This window comes from Papaver somniferum, chromosome 10 (genome assembly GCF_003573695.1).
Source record: "Papaver somniferum cultivar HN1 chromosome 10, ASM357369v1, whole genome shotgun sequence".
NCBI lineage: Eukaryota > Viridiplantae > Streptophyta > Magnoliopsida > Ranunculales > Papaveraceae > Papaver > Papaver somniferum.
In genome coordinates this window covers 123,557,205-123,575,976 of record NC_039367.1, presented here as the reverse complement: position 1 = coordinate 123,575,976, position 18,772 = coordinate 123,557,205, and positions in this window count along the sequence as shown.

The following is an 18,772-nucleotide window of genomic DNA, read 5'->3' as shown; positions in this document are numbered from 1 at the left end:
ATAAGAAATCTCAAGCTCCTAGATGGATTGCCTACTAGTATAGAGCAACTTGAGTACTTTCTAGTGCTATATTCCATGATTGAATTCCTACAATTGCCTTATATCAGTATTCATACTCAACTGATTGAATGATATCGATTCACCGCACTGCCCAAACAAGTCTTGGTTGAAACGTCACAGTTGTGTTTGCACATACTTGGTTGAAGTTACAATGAAAATACTTGGTTGAAACTGTTAGAGCACTGCTCGGTCGAACTCGCATGCGTTGCTATCGCAAGCATGTTTGTCAATGTTAGTGATCAAAACTATAAGTCTTGATTTCTAGTCTACTTATAGATTTCTCGTACTAGGACATAGATTGTGTAGTTGAGCCTTAGACTTCACGGCGTTTATCATATGGAGACGAAGAACTACTAAGGAGAGCTTGTGGAACTTCATCAACAAAAGGTATGTGGAGACTGAAACTCATCTATCACTTGGGAATTCTATTTATACTCTATTTCCTATATTGATACATAAGTCGTGTTACGATATAGTTTTCTATTATACACATTTGAGATTTCGAGCTTAGTTTAACTCACTTACATATTTCTCGGAATATGTGTTGGCAAGCTTTCGCTTTGACCAAGTTCATCTTATATTCTTGACGCAAGTCAAAAGATGATCATGTGAAAATTTCCGAGTAACATCTTACATGGTTTGTGTGATACAATCATTTGGTGTAGACTTGGAATGTTTCGTTATGATTATTTCAATAACTTGAAAATTGCTTTGATGCTAATAGTGTGTGAAAACGGCTATTGTCATCCTCTAAGAAAGTTTCAATGATTGAAATAAGAGTTTAGAACACTTAACCATTACTGGATATGACATGTTGTGTACTCTTGCACATATGTAATCACCAGTCCGGGAACCATAGTATGCGTACCCGTATGCGTACCTGTTGGCTTGAGAAATCCGGGAACCTAAGTATGCGTACCCATTCGCGTACTGGTGTAAGGTTCATGTCCGAATATTTCTGCTGGGATTGGAAGTACGAGTACCCGTTTGCGTACTGGCGAAACCCAATCTTGGTCCGGGTATTTCAAGTATGCGTACCCGTTTGCATACTTGAAGGTTAAAGTTCTAAAATCGGCTATTGTCATCCTCTAAAATTGCACTTTGTTGCATAAAGCCAATTTTCGTTCCAAATAATCTGCCAGATTATTTTGAAGACTGAGTGTTTCTCGCTTTCCTTCACAAATTCTTACATTCAATTGACAATAAGTTCTTGGACATCATCTAGAATGTTAATGGTTTTCCCCTTTTCTGAATAGTTTTCAACATGCTTGAAAAATCTTTCTAATATTTTACGAAGACTAGAACTTGGGAAGACTAGTGAATCTAATCTCTTTTCACGCAATTTTTTACTAGAGATTGGAGTCGGATCCAAAACATATTTCTTGAGTTTCTGATCGCTGTTGTAGGCGTCAAAAATAATTACACTTTCTTACTACTCAAAATATAAATATAGCAAGGGCAAGAAAGGATCGTTCCCACAGAGAGGTCTAGGTTGTCGTTTGTTTCAGTTTCCTATAATAACAATGGGTTTTATTTTTTATTATTTATAAACTAAAATAAAAGCAAATAAAGAAATAAACAAGCAAATCAATAATATAAAGATATTGGTTAAGGATTTCGCCTTCAATCACAAACATGTTTTCGACACAATAACTAGAATTGATATTTTAATCTCAACTTTTATCAAAGGCCCTAGGATACCTTGATCGCAAGTTTATCCCGCAAATCTCCTCTTATCATCAACAAACACATTAAAAGATGCAAATATGAATTCTATCTAAGAGAACAACCTAACATGTAAAAGCACTAATCAAGTTCAATTCCTCGGATGCATTAAGTTCTATGAAATCAGGCCAATCAAAGCAATCGAACGTGTAAAATCACTAATCCGATTTAACAAAGGTTATGATTCACTTGTGACTACTAGGATGTATCACTACAACAAATATCCACAATTATGCTACTTGCAATCAGAAATTTATCACTTTTGCGTATAATAAACTCTAATCTAGAAATAAAGATGAAAGCAAACTCAATCGATTCGCGACTTGACTAAACAAGCATTCAAATCATGTAACAATATTAACGATGAATCATAAACGATAATACTGAGGCAAAACTAATATATCAAACAAGGATTCATGTTATGTGAAATCAACTTTATCCATAACCAAAAATAATAATCTAGATCATGTTCATGGAGTTCATAACCCTAGAACAGAACCCTAGAACAAAAGTAGAAGAAGAGATAGATTCAGCCTTCTGCAAATGCACAAAAGCAACACACAGGTTCAACTCCATAATTTCTGCAACATTCCTTCCCTCGGCATCAACACTTCAATCCAAGACCAACCCATCTCTATACAACATTCATACATTCATTTGATGCCACTTACTTAAGCCTTCACCTGTTCATACCAATTTTATCTCTGCAATATGACTTCAATCACTTCATTCTTTCTTGATACCAACAACACTTCAGTCCACATTCCATTATCATCAACAAAAGAATCACTTGAGCAGCGTAACTCGAGACATTGTCTTCTCAGCTCCATCTCTCTGACAGACCTAACTTCAGCTGCAATTACAGCTCCACATAACTCATTACAGCTGCAATTTTGCATCACAGCAAGCTACAACAACAGTCTCAGATTGCAGCTGCAACATCAGCACTCCCATTATATTACTGCATGCATCTTCCATTTCAGCTTCAATTCTCACTGGCAGCAACATCACGCAACATAAGACTTGCTCTCTGCATTGCAGCATCACTAGCAACCCAACATCAAGCTAAAAAATCAGCCCTGACATTCATCTATGCCATTTCCAACCTGCAATGCTCATTTAAGTTCACACTGCAACAACAAAACCTTCAAGCATAATTGCAACAACACCAATCTGAAGCATACCCATCTATCTTAATTCCTCCAGTCTTAACTGCAATTCCTGCGACATTAACTCAGACCAAACCAAACCCTGATTCATTCTCATTTCACAAATTCATCAGTTGTAGCTCTTTCTTGTTCATCTGCTATTGAAGTGACAACACAATCAACTCGGCACCGAGCTGCATCAGCTACACTTCATTCCTTCACTGCATCTGGTGGCTTCATCATTGTACATTCTTTACCGCAACAACGCCATTGTGACCATGACAGTAACACCCATCTCTTCAAAGCATCAAAACATCAAATCTGAGCCCTAACCTAGCCACACAACAACCCCACTGAAACGACCAATTTCCAATCTGAGAAACAACCAACAACATCAGCTTCTCATTAGAACTTAGATTCATCACCAGAAATTGCATCTTTATCTTCTTTCCATGACCACATAAACATCAAAATCATCTAATCCTTCTCTGTAACTCAACAACACCTCAAATTTCTTCCATTGAATTCCAACAAAGCCCTTAATTCCTCTTCATCGATCCATGGCAGCATCATATCAAAAACCCTAACTTCTCTGTTACGAACTCAGACAATAATCTTCTTCTGAATCTCTAAATCTCGATCTCAAGCCCTAATTCTTCTGTCAATTCCTCTCTTCCTCTCTGAGAATGATGGTGCAGCCGCTAATTCAGTTCCTCTGAATCAGATGAGAAATGGTTAAGAGAGAGTTTCTCTGAAACATAGGGCTACTGTAGGAATGATTTTGGATTAAAACACCCCAGCTCTAGGGAACCCAGGATGACTTTAGGCACCCATATCTTGGATAGAGGGCCACCTAGTTCATATATGGCTTGTCGGTTCCGAATAACCGATAGACTAACTCTCTGTTCAACTCAATTGTCAGTTATGAGAAACTGACAGTTCATTCTTCGCCTTTTCCTTGCGCAATCTAGCCCGCTCCAAATACCACTGTGAATTGACCTTCTCACTCCATTTAGCTCCAATTGGATGACTTCTCATTCTTTTGCTCATAATGACTCCAAAAGTACCTAAAACACTCAAAAGCAAACATAAGATACATAATTCACACAAAAACTCACAAAGAAAGCATAAACAATAGATAAATATTAAGGCGTTTACAACACCTATCAAATTCCCCCACACTTACACTTTGCTAGTCCTCGAGCAAATTAAATAAAATAATTCAAAAACATACATACAACTCTGTGTCGTCGAGGATACGGTCAAACTTAGCACGTATAACAAGCCTTTGAACCCCTAGGTGTCCCTTGTGGACGAGTTAAAGTCTCGTGAGGTCTTACTAGAGATATACCGACAAAACCTACTTTACCAACTTACTAGTTCTCTGAAATGATAGCATCCAACGTGCTAAGAAGACATAGATATTATGCACACTAGTCATAAGAAGTTAGACACATAAATGAACAAAATCTCATCCTTAAAAGTTGAGAGAGAAATAACTATCCCTTATCGAAAGAAATTCGGGTTCGAAGTGATCAAAAGTCTCGACTCTGCCTCACAAGAAAGGGTTTTATGAAGTTGCTCTCAATAATAAACAACTTTTTATGGGTCACACATGTGTCCAGGTAGAAATGAAGAGAGAATCCTGTGACACGTTGAATGGTAGGAAGGCATAAACCTTCCGAGTCGTTTTCAACACCCACATATTTTATAATTTTGAAAACCCATTTTATGACGATCTCTAAGAAAGGAAATCAACCACTTAACGAAGGTGAGAATATGCTTACTTACCTCGTTATCCGTTCGACGTGCAGCTAGCACCACTCTCACAACATCCATAGAAACGTCTTCGGTCTTCAATCTTTGTCTTCATCTTCGTCTTCGGTCTTCAACTCTTGATGATAACTCTTGAACTTCGTAGAATCTTGACAATGTGATTCTTTCCTCTAATTCCTTGTTGCTTGAAACTTCATTATGAATATTCCTTCTTCCATTGGCTTTATTGAAAGAATGCAAAACTTAAAATGAACTAAACAAACAAAAATATGATACAATGGATTTTCTTGTCTCTTTTTTTTTGTTTTTTTTATGAGAGAAGAAAAGTAAAACAAATACAAAATGAAAACAAAACACAATAATAAAACTAGTAAAGAACCTAAAGAAATTTTCTCTTGTCTTTTTCTTTTTTCTTTTTTCTCTTTTTCTTTCTCTTCTGATTTTTTTTTAACAAGAGACCTAGCATAATGATGACCATGTCCCAAGTTTTCTTCTTTTTTTTTCTCAATTTTTTTCTTTATGAGACAACAGAAATAAACACAAACTGAAAATAAAAATAAAAATGCAAGTACAAAGGCCATGGTGTAAGTACTTTACCGCTTGATTCTTCACAACTTGTATGTCTCGATATCATACATTTCTTGAATTCTCACTCTTGTACAATAGTCTTCAACTTGTAAAAATTCTGCTCCTTGTCTTGTTGCTTTACTTGAATCTGAAATCTGCTCATTTTTGTACAGTTGCTTGCAAACCTTGAACGTCTTCAACTTTCCTTAGAATTTGTGATGCTCCTCTTGTTGATGATGATGGTGTTTCTATGGACTTGTTGGTGTAGAGAGAGATAAAGCGGATGGTGCTAACTGCGAACAAGATTACAAGTGGTATGTAAGTTAGCAATTTGATGTCACCATCATGATTGATAAAATAGCACTCAAGAGATCAAAATAGTGCTTCTATTGGTGGGAGGTTGGGTAGCTCACCATTCTACCCGGAATTTACGTACGGTGACACACACTCTAAAAGCACAAATTTAGACACGTACAAAAAGTGAAGGTTGGTGCCTCTCATGATGTAACATGGGTAGTCTCCACTATAGGGGATCACAACTCTAATACTGAATTCAGTCTGCACCTAATTTTCCACTGGCATGGTTAAATCCAACTTTAACTCTCATACAAGTAAGAAACCCGATCACGTTCTCTGTCATCTCTAAGTTCAGTCACTCTTATGAGAATCTCGATGTAATCTTAGCGACATGTATACTATGTGACTCTAAACTAACTACAAGTTGGGGTTTTTTTATTCACTAATTTACACAAAAGTTGAAAATTTTGAAAATTTTACAACGCAAATGCTTAAACACTCCCCCACACTTAAACTTTACATTGTCCTCAATGTAACTTGAATCGTTCAAAGAAAGTCAAGGTGGGAAATCTTATAATGATATGCGACAAGAAAAAATAAATACAAGACAAGAACCAAAAATAAAAATAAGATAAGACAAGAAATACTCATCGTATGGGTTGCCTCCCATGCAGCGCTTGCTTTAAAGTCGTCAGCCCGACTTGCAAGACGAATTCCCCATACACCAATAATCTAAAAAGTTGGGGATCCACCCATAGAACCTGTTTTGCAAATAGTAACTTCACACAAACATTAGTACGATAAATCAAAAAGTGAAGTTATAGCCCAATAGAAGTTTCCCCCACACTTATTCTTTTCTACACTCGGAAGTGTATAATGAACATAGAAATCAGGAACTTCTATGGTTTCTATGCAAACATTCATAATATGAGAATCAAATGTTTTTAATGGTGGATATCGAGAAACAAAGTCATTCAACAATATTCTCAAAGCACATACATTCAAGCCAATAAGAGGTAAAGGAGAAGGGTTAATATGCAAAGGGTTAGGAAAACCTATCACATTTTCTTGTGTTACGGTATCCTCTTCATCCTTAAAGAATTCAAATGAATTACTTATCTCTTACACATCGTGGTCCTCTATCAAACCTTGCAAACATTCTTCGTCCGTTTCTGCCTCAGCTAGAATTTCGACATCAACATCATCATTACAATCCTTTGCAAGCTCAATTGGGTCTTCCACAATATCGGTCATATCGGTTTCATTCTCAACACACTCCTCTTTGTTGTAAGGCACATACTCTTTTGCGGCTCCAAATTTTGCTATAAGAAACTTTTTTAGAAGACTCAAAAATGCATCATCCTCAAGCTCCACCCTTTGAATAGGCTCTTGATCATTATAAAGATCAATGCTTGAGTAATCTACACAAGTGTCAACATATTCCTCTTCATCTTCATTAGATTCAAACCTTGTTGCAACGAAATTCTGTAAAACACTAGTTTCATCATACTCATGTACATTTTGAATAGGTTCTTGATCATTATAAAGATCAAGAGTTGAGTCCACTACACTAGTGCCATCAAATATCTTCAAAAGTTGGTCCTTTTCAACACACTCATCTTCATTTTCAGACTCACCGTAATAAGAATCTTCATCGGTTTCCCATCCTTTATCACGACGCTGTTTAAGCTCCATACGAATGGTCCTACTAATTTCATCGACAAGCTCTTCCGAGGCTCCATCGTCTTCCAACTTGTATAATTTCTGTGCAAGTTTCTTGACGTTCACACGCTTACCACCATTGACTACAATAGGTTCTCTTTCCCATGACTCTTCCCTTTGAATGGATGAATGATCATAACTACGATCCGGAGTCGGGTAAGAAAAAGTGTTGCAGAAATTGGTTTGTGCGACATTCTCTCTATCACGGTCAAGTTGGTCTAGTCTTTGTTGCATGTCTTGCAATCCATTCAAAATCTGCGTACAAATCGAATGAAGCCAATTAGAAGTATAATTATCCCACCTTGGTGCTTGACTTACATACCCACTACAAGGTTGTTGTTGGTATGTAAGAAAATGACAGTAAGGTTGTCTAGGATATGCATCATAGCCAATAAATTGGTTTTGATTGTATCCCATAGATGGTGGGCAATTGTCATAGTGTTGAGGAGGTTGAAAACCGTATCCGTTGTTCAAATATGCTCCTTCCATAGAAATTGGTACTTGAAACAAGAGTTCTCAAAACTATGTTAAGAACCAGAAAATAAAAAACAAAACTAAAAACAAAAATAAGAAACCAAAAACAAGTGACAACCACTGCCTCCCCGGCAACGGCGCCAAAATTTGGTGAGCATCGTTTACTCAACAAAATAATAAGATGTTTCCCACTAATTAAATAATAATATAATGGTAGTAAGGATCGTTCCCATGAGGAGTAATGCAATCGATATGTTATCTAAATCAGCGAGAATATAAAATAAGGATAAAAAGGATAATAAGAAAAAGATAATGAAGAAATCCTTCTCCGTTACTAACCGTTAACTCAACATTGTACCCGTTTATCTCTTGTTAGAATCAATTGTCACCAACCGTAGGAAAGCAGGTACGCTTATCTATCCCCAAAACTCCTTGTATCACCGGATACGGAAGCGCTCGACTACCGGATTCTATTCAAAAGAACCACCTTCAGGTTCGCTTACAAGATGTAATTCCCCGAACGCATTAAGATTTATGAATTTAGGTTTGATCCCAGCAGTTAAACTCGGTACGCTCGGTCCACTTACTGGTGTTGTCTTTACTCCCAATTGCTCCACAAAATCCCTCCGCAAGGTCTTGCAATTTCTACTTATGTAGGAGGTAAGCGACAGTTATGGATCGACTCAACTCTCTACTAGCATTAGAATGATTAATAGACTAATCTAGTTGGCCACCCAAACCAATCTAAGAATCAATCATAAACCTTCGATATGGTAAAAACAATCCACAATGATTAACTTTAAAACTTGAAACAAACTTGTAAATAATTGACCTTCACAATTAGAACTTTGAATTCATCCTTAACAATAAAAAGAACAAAGAAAAGAGATAGTTCTCCCCCCTAAGGGGGCGAAAAACGGTGAAAAAAAGATATCCCAAATTGTATCTAAGCTTCCCTATATATAGAGTTTTGTAACCTCTTCTTGAAGAAACTAGAAAGTCTAGTTAACATAGGAAACTGCACCTCCTTAAGAATTGTGCCCCGTGCATCACGCCCCGTGCAAAGTAAGTTGCAAATTCCTTCTAAAACTTGAACTAGCCGCACCCTTAATTCTGGTCGTGCAAATATTGGCTAAATAGCCTATTGGTCTCGCACTCAAGATCCAGCCCATTTAGTAGCCTAGTTGTTAGTCCTGTGGAACTGACAGTGTAACTCTTGTCACGAAAAGAATATCATCTCAACCAAAGCTCCATGACTCCTTCCCCCATCAGTCCAGCTAACATCGTGGCATCTGTTCACAGCTCAACTTCTCCATCCTCACATTCTTATCAAGAATCAATCACAACACTTCATTGTTACTGCCAATGCAAAGCTCGTCGGCCTGAATCATTACATCGTCATTAATATTGGCAGCAGCATCCTGAGTTCATAACCTCCTCTAGCTTGAACTCTTTTATCGGACATCATCATTACTGCAAATTAATGACAGCGACATAACTATTGAACTCTCGATCATATCCCAACAACAACTACAGCTCGTGCTACGTCCCTGTTTAACTCACTATCAAACTCGATATGCCTCCTTCGTTCAGTCCCTATCAGCACAACTCCTCATTATTCTCCACTGCCATCTTCCCTTTATCTTCGAATCCTGCTCAAGTTCCAACTTCTCCATTTCAGTCCGTATCACCATTACCAATCTGCATCATTGGGTACGTTCAGCACGACCATTCCCTGAACTGCTCGGTCCCTGTTAATGGCAGCAGCCATCATCATCCACCAGACTTAACCCCGATACTCTAGCTTCTCTGCCAACACCAGTGATAACCAACTCCAGCTCTTTCGACTTCCATCATATATCGCCACTGCACCACGGCCAAACTCTCCATATCATTGATCACCACCATACCCTGTTGACTCGAACATAGCAGCATCACCATTCCCTGTCTTCTCCATCGTGATCATCCTAAAATCAGAAACCACCACTCTCGTCATCTCACTGCCATCTCCATTGATCACTGCAGCAACAGCAAGCTATCACCGTGCCCATCCTCCACAGCTAACAATAATCGTTCGGTCTCGTCACTGCCTCATCATCGACTGCCAATAATGGCAGCAGCTCTATCATTGATATTCCACAAACCCATTAATCTTCTCTGTCCATTTCATCGATCACCATATCACTGCCATGCACGATCAACAATGACAACAAATCAACTTCTCTGCAGCTCAGCTCCATCCTCCCGGCTTCCATGGCAGACTCGAGCTCGTCTCACTTCACCAACAACAACCCCTTCTCACTTTGTCATCCCGTCACCATTAACCATGAATATCATCATGCAGTCGCCATCAGTCAACAACGAACATCATTCTCCTTTCCTCCATCGTTTCCGGAATTCCTTGCCAACACCATCGATCTCATCATACTACCGTAATGGCAGCATCTTGTCCATCGTCACTGTTTTGTAAGCTCAAGTTCGTCTCACACATTCGAACTCCATTACCTATACATTTCTTCCACCAGCACACATGTGCCCTACCCTTGATGTGAACTCCGTTACCTATACATTTCTTCCACCAGCACACATGTGCGCTACCCTTGATTCGAACTCCATTACCTATATATTTCTAGTTAACATAGGAAATTGCACCTCCTTAAGAATCGTGTCCCGTGCAACGACGCCAAAATTTGATCGCTATCGTAGGCGTCAAAAATAATTACACTTTCTTACTACTCAAAATATAAATATAGCAAGGACAAGAAAGGATCGTTCCCACAGAAAGGTCTAGGTTGTCGTTTGTTTCAGTTTCCTATAATAACAATGGGGGGTTTTTATAATTTTTATAAACTAAAATAAAAGCAAACAAAGAAATAAACAAGCAAATCAATAATATAAAGATATTGGTTAAGGATTTCGCCTTCAGTCACAAACATGTTTTCGACATAATAACTAGAATTGATATTTTAATCTCAACTTTTATCAAAGTCCCTAAGATACCTTGATCGCAAGTTTATCCCACAAATCTCCTCTTATCATCAACAAACACATTAAAAGATGCGAATATAAATTCTATCTAAGAGAACAACATAACGTGTAAAAGCACTAATCGAGTTTAATTCCCTGGATGCATTAAGTTCTATGGAATCAGGCCAATCAAAGCAATGAACGTGTAAAAGCACTAATCCGATTCAATAAAGGTTATGATTCACTTGTGACTACTAGAATGTATCACTACAAGCAATATCCACAATTATGCTACTTGCAATCAGAAATTTATCACTTTTGCGTATAATAAACTCTAATCTAGCAATAAAGATGAAAGCAAACTCAATCGATTCGTGAATCGACTAAACAAGCATTCAAATCATGTAACAATATTAATGATGAATCATAAACAATAATACTGAGGCAAAACTAATATATCAAATAAGGATTCATGTTATAACCAAAAATAATAATCTAGCTCATGTTCATGGAGTTCATAACCCTAGAACAAAACCCTAGAACAAAAGTAGAAGAAAAGATAGATTCAGCCTTCTGCAAATGCACAACTGCAACACACAAGTTCAGCTCCATAATTTATGCAACATTCCTTCCCTCGGCATCAGCACATCAATCCAAGACCAACCCATCTCTGTAAAACATTCATACATTCATTTGATGCCACTTACTTAAGCCTTCACATGTTCATACCAATTTTATCTCTGCAATATGACTTCAATCACTTCATTCTTGCTTGATACCATCAGCACTTCAGTCCACATTCAATTCTCATCAACAAAAGCATCACCTGAGCAGCGTAACTCGAGCCATTGTATTCTCAGCTCCATCTCTCTGACAGACCTAACTTCAGCTGCAATTACAGCTCCAGTTAACTCATTACAGCTGCAATTCTGCATCACAACAAGCTACACCAACAGTCTCAGATTGCAGCTGCAACATCAGCACTCCCATTCTATTACTGCCTGCATCTTCCATTTCAGCTTCTATTCTCACTGACAGCAACATCACGCAGCATAAGACTTGCTCTCTGCATTGCAGCATCACTAGCAACCCAACATCAAGCTAAAGAACCAGCCCTGACATTCATCTATGCCATTTCCAGCCTGCAATGCTCATTTAAGTTCACACTGCAACAACAAAATCTTCAAGCATAATTGCAGCAACACCAATCTGAAGCATACCCATCCATCTTAATTCCTCCAGTCTTAACTGCAATTCCTGCGACATAACTCAGACCAAACCAAACCCTGATTCATTCTCAATTCACAAATTCATCAGCTGTAGCTCTTTCTTGTTCATCTGCTATTGAAGTGACAACACAATCAACTCGGCACCGAGCTGCATCAGCTACACTTCATTCCTCCACTGCATCTGGTGGCTTCATCATTGCATATTCTTTACAGCAACAACGCCATTGTGACCATGGAAGTAACACCCATCTCTTCAAAGCATCAAAACATCAAATCTGATCCCTAACCTAGCCACACAACAACCCCACTGAAACGACCAATTTCCAATCTGAGAAACAACCAACAACATCAGCTTCTCTTTAGAACTCAGATTCATCACCAGAACTTGCATCTTTATCTTCTTTACATGACCACAAAAACATCAAAATCATCTAATCCTTCTCTGTAACTCAACAACACCTCCAATTTCTTCCATTGAATTCCAACAAAGCCCCTAATTCCTCTTCATCGATCCATGGCAGCATCATATCAAAAACCCTAACTTCTCTGTTACGAACTCAGACAATAATCTTCTTCTGAATCTCTAAATCTCGATCTCAAGCCCTAATTCTTCTGTCAATTCCTCTCTTCCTCTCTGAGAATGATGGTGCAACCGCTAATTCAGTTCCTCTGAATCAGATGAGAAATCGTTAAGAGAGAGTTTCTATGAAACATAGGGCTACTGTAGGAATGATTTTGGATTAAAACACCCCAGCTCTAGGGAACCCAGGATGACTTTAGGCACCCATATCTTGGATAGAGGGACGCCTAGTTCATATATGGCTTGTCGGTTCCGAATAACCGACAACCTAACTCTCTGTTCAACTCAATTGTCAGTTATGAGAAACTGACAGTTCATTCTTCGCCTCTTCCTTGCGTAATCTAGCCCGCTCCAAATACCAGTGTGAATTGACCTTCTCACTCCATTTAGCTCCAATTGGATGATTTCTCCTTCTTTTGCTCATAATGACTCCAAAGTACCTAAAACACTCAAAAGTAAACATAAGATACATAATTCACACAAAAACTCGCAAAGAAAGCATAAACAATAGATAAATATTAAGGCGTTTACAACACCTATCAGTTTCGGATTCATTATTTTCTGATCAGATACCTGATCCGCAATCAAGTTATTAGTCACAGACTTTTTCTTTGATTTTCGAAAAGACTTACGAGACCAATTTCCATTGACGTTTTATGAGATATTATTCTCATTATCTTGACATACGTTAACAGAATTCTTCATAAGTTTAGCTTTGCTTTTCTTATTTTGACTCATATCTTATAGGTTGGATCGCACCAAACACAAATTGTTAGATCTTTCATGTTTGCATGCTCTGTTACCAATTGAAAAGACGAGGGTACCCAAATATACCACAATCTTTTATTTTGATCACAACTTATACAAGACCCACTGTGTATAAACCTCTTGGAGATACAATCACTCAAGGAATAATTAAACACAGTTTCCACTTGATATAGGGTTAGTCCGAACTGGCCTAACTCGTGAATTAAATATCAAAGGCAAGTGGAGAAAACCAATACACTTTGGGTGATTGTCTATGGATATGGAATCAATACAATACAACAACAAAGTGATCACTTTATAAAATGTACGGAAATAACCGAAACCAATGAGATCGATATCAAGTGCCATGTTAACGTCCAAAGTGCAATTTACTTTAGTTATAATAAAACAATTATAATGCGGAAATTAAAAGTAAATGGCACAGCAAGATTTTGTTAACGAGGAAACTGCAAATGCATAAAAACCCCGAGACCTTGTCCAGAATTCAATACTCTCAGGATTAAGCCGCTATACAAAATCTAAACCAACTTCGTATGGTTGAGACCAAGCAACTAAACCTATAGTTCACTTAGTTCCGTTTGTATCCATGCAAGTCCAACTTGCAATAAGTCATGTACTTGGAAAAATTCCTTTGGTTCGTACTCCAAACAGTAAAGGAACAACAAATCTGTTCGGTAACAACTCTTTTCAACCAAGTGATATGAGTTTGAAAAAAGACTCTTCCATTTATCCCAATAAACTCCTTTGTCATGTCCTTAGATCTATCTTTTCAACAACTACCAAAGTAATTGTTAAGATTATGCAATCAATACTTTTAACCACAAAGAATTGTATTGATGTCGATATACTCAACTAATCAATCTAATCTATCACAAAGATAAACCGATTATAGTTGGATCCTTTTCCATCCGAAACAAGTATTGTACACACCAAAGATTATGAACCCAAATATCTTTGATAGAAAATACATTGACTAGTTGTAATAGATCATCAAACTATCATTTGGTGCTATTCTTCAGTGTCCGAATATGATAGTTTGTATACCTAGATCTGGTTATCTCGATAATCTAGATCTTTGTAGATCTTACCCAATAAAGAAGTTTATTAGATTGAACTGAAGATCCTTTGTTGAACTCAACATATAATCTCTGATTTACTTCTTGAGATTAGAAGAGTGGTTACCGTACATATTAGTCATTTACTGTTCCGGAAGACGATCCAATGGAGTTGAGTACTAAAAGTTTTCACATCGACTGAAACAAATTAAGATAGTGGACTTTATCTTAGGATTTGCGTGTGTTGGCCAGATTGGTTGTAGGTGCAAGGATACTGAGGAAACTAGGTAACTAGGGGTAGTTTACTTGGTCTCAACTATACGAAGTTGGTATTGTTCTTTGTATAACTACTTAATTCTGAGAGTATCCAAAACTGGAATAGATCCCCGAGTTTTTCTTCATTTGCGGTTTCCTCAGTAACAAATTCTTATTGTGTCCTTACTTTTACTTTTTGCAATTATAATTATCGTTTTAGTTATAATTAAAATAAATACATTGTACGTTAATCCAAACACTTGGGTTGATCCCTATAGTTAAGGTTCGATTCTGGACTTATAGTATATACCAAGTGTATGCCTTGTTGTCGTCATCTTCTTGACAGTCTATGTCTATATTAAGTCGCACAAGTTATCAGACTTATAAGTTGATATCGAAAAGATTGTGGTATATGGTAGGTCTGGAAAGGCAGATATAATTAACTGCAAGCGCATAGTGTCTATAACATAGATATGAAAAATACAGGTCGATCCCATAGGGAGTTGTTACGATGCGAAGCTAAACTTCTAAGTTCTACTATTACTATTTTAAAATGATAGGGTTATTGATACAACTGGATGATGTTTATGTAACACAATTTATAAAACAAGAATGCAAATAAAAGGCACTAGGGCAGTTGAATCCACCGCTTAACCTACACTAAGTCAATTCAGTCTCAATACTATTCTTGTCCCTTATTACGGACAACGGTGAGCTTCTATGTTCTGCCGACTATCCAGATTGCAGTGAAGATTCTAGTATGCTGCATATTTAAGGGTAGTTTTAAAAGGATGTTTTAGTATCAACTAAGATAATTACCTAATCCTAGTATTAGTTGTCTTCTCACAATACAACTAACCACAGATCAATCACAACTAAGAAGGATATTCTAAACGCAACTAGTTAAGGTATCCCTCTGAAGTACTAACTGTCTGATTAAGGCACAACTAGTCAAAAGATCGAACAACACTCTGTTAAGCACGAGTTGCAACACATTCAACATAGAAGTATTCTGACTACAGTGGATGCATGACATATACTGTGAAAGTAAAATAATGAAGTGTTCAGATTAAATCTATCTTAAACAATAAAGCACAACAAGAACAATATCAGAACATGATTCAAACTTAATAATAGATCAATGGTTTCATCTAAACCGTAGTTATTGAATTAGAACATGATAAAGAAATACTGAAAATAAACTACTACAGCTTGGTGAACAGGCTAATCCGGGCATGCCTTTCTCTCTACAATCCTGGCCCTCTCTATTTATACACAATTTTCTTCAATTCCTCTTTAATTCGTCAATGAATTAGAGACCCACTCACCATAACTGTTGTTCTTACGTTCTCCTTCTTCAATTCAACGCTGCAAGATATTAATTTAATGTTCCTCAACTGTAGAAGATAACCCTAATCCTAGCTTTCTCAATCTTATTTTCTGCGGTTACTGTTCTTGATAAAAATAAAATTTTGAGAGAGGTAGCGATTGGAGGTTTAATTTTTGCTCAAAAAGTTGGGTCGATGAAGTTATTGAAGGAGATGAAGGTGGTACTGATTCTTCGGATGGAGGAGAAGGAAAAATGGAATTGCTTTGGTTCTGTTCGATCAGGAGAAGGAATAGAAGGTGCTCGAGTGTTAGGCAGATGCATCAAGATTTGATGTCCCGAGTGGAGGTGTTGTTGGATGTTAAGCAGCTGTATCAAATCTGATGTTTCAGGTACATATATGGGTTTAGGTTTTGGGTTCTCTACCAAGCCCACTGCTGGTGTAGCCCTTGCAAGCGACTTGCGGAATGAGTGCAAGCGGATTGCATCTGCTCCTTACGCGATATTTCTTCTCCGTTTCTCATTCCCTTTACGCCTGACCACCAATTTCCTGCTCTTTTGGCTTCTCAAATCACCCATGCTTTATTTACTACCTAAAACACAAAATAAATTAGTAAAAATATTTATTCTTGAAAACAATTAAAATACAAAATTTGGGATTAAATAGAGAAATAAAACACAAAAGATAAGATAAATGCCAATAAAAAGATATAGAATTATGCACTATTTGGTACTCATCAGTATACTTGGTACCCTCGTCATTTCAGGTACAACCCGTGTATCTGTCACGTATCACGCATTTAAGTTTTGCATTTCGTGGTTGTCGCTGCCACATTTCATAACCATTGCGACTCATATGGCTAGAGCAGACAACACTTTTAGGTGTTGCAGTTTACATAACAGGCACATACAACCTTCCTTAGGTATCTTAGTTTGTGCGAATGGCACATGCAACAGACTTCAAAAGTCTTTAGTTCGTGTGGCCTCCCAAATTTGACTCATCATGTGTGCTATACACCAGTTTGGTGGGCCACTAATGTCTTCACATAAGACTTATACAGTAAGTTTAGTTTTAAAATTGGCCCCATATACCCGACAGGCCGCACAAAATACAAGAGCATTACGAGATAAAATGCAATAAATCTAATGAAAACAAGCATGAACCTGACACTACAAATACGTGAATTAAACACTTATCACTCATATGTACGGATTCAGATAGTTCTTAACTACCTAAATTTATTTTCTAAATAAGGTCGTCCCGAAAGAGAGCAATTTCATCTCATAGAAAAAAAGCTCATCATATTAGGTACATCTACTGTTTCGTTTTAGTCTTATAGGCTTAAAGAAATCTAGATGTACGTACTAGCTTAGAAACCTATTTTGAGGCATACTAATTTTTTTTGAGGCATACTAGATAATGTTAAAATAGGGTCACTAAATAAAAAACAACATCACCCCTCATCCACCATTTTTTATAATGGCATAACTACCCTTATATAATTAGTGTAAATGATTATGATTAGAATTGATTAATTATGAATTTTAAGGATTGATTAAACATTAAATTATTAGTGGTGAATTAGTAGAAAAATCAAATTTATGTGAGAGAGTTGGGATTTTTGAGAGGAAGGAGAAGAAGTGAAGAAAAAAAGCTTGGGTTTTGAATTTTCAGATTTTAGTGATTAGAAGTGACCAAAATATGTGATTCAAATCAGAGGTAAACTTCTATCGAGGTTTAATTTCCTTTTATAAGTTGAATCTGCCAAAAAATTGAATTTTTAAAACCCAGATCTGCTGACCAGATGAACAGTTCTGCTGATAACTTTTGAGCCGAACCTCTGTTTTTTTTTGAAATTATACCTAGGTTCGGCTGATAACTTGTCAGTCGAACCTAGGTATAATTTCAAAAAAACAGAGGTTCGGCTCAAAAGTTATCAGCCGAACTTCACTCAGAAACTGAATCATCCACTAGGTTCGACTGGAAAATTGAGGTTCGGCTGGAAAAATTGTAAAGTTGCATTAGCCGAACATAGTGTTTCTCTAAATCATACACTAAGTTCGGCTCAAAATTGATACTGCAAGATCAGCCGAACTGATCTTCTGAAAACCCTAATTTCATCTTTGAAATCATATTCTACCGATCAAACAAAATAAAATCAATCAAAAACAAGATGGGTTTGTTACGCATACATTCTAAAATACATCTAAGAGCAATTGAGATTTGGATTTCGCATTCCAACATCGCTCACTTCGATTCGTGTTTCCTTTGTTTGATTAATTTCTTTGTTGAATTGGAGTCCTACATGTTTAAGTTTAAAGTTTATTTTGATTTTTAATTTTAGGTTTTTGAGGATAAGGGAACTATGACAAATTGAAATTATTTAGGGATATATAGGTAATTACACTACCTTTAGACACCCCTTATAAACCCACCCTAGATAATATAATGAATCCAAAATATGATTGACTATTAAAAATCAACAGTCACTAATCAACATAGAAGTTTAGAATTATAAAGAAATACCTTATACCTTGAAACGCTTAACGAACACAAAAAAATACCAAGTAAATACGATATAAATTTTTATGTAAAAGACTGAATCCTAAAATATGAAAGATACAGGGAGGGGACCTTGAATCTCATCCACAACCCATAGCCGCGATGGCAATTTCGGGTATCACCCATACCCGAATCAGTTCGCGTTTGTGTGGGTAAAACCCGGCCCAAACGGGATGAGTACCCACAGGAACGGGTTCGGGTAAGGCAAATGCCTTGGATTTGATGTCTTTTACTAGTATCCTGGCCGCCTTCGATGATG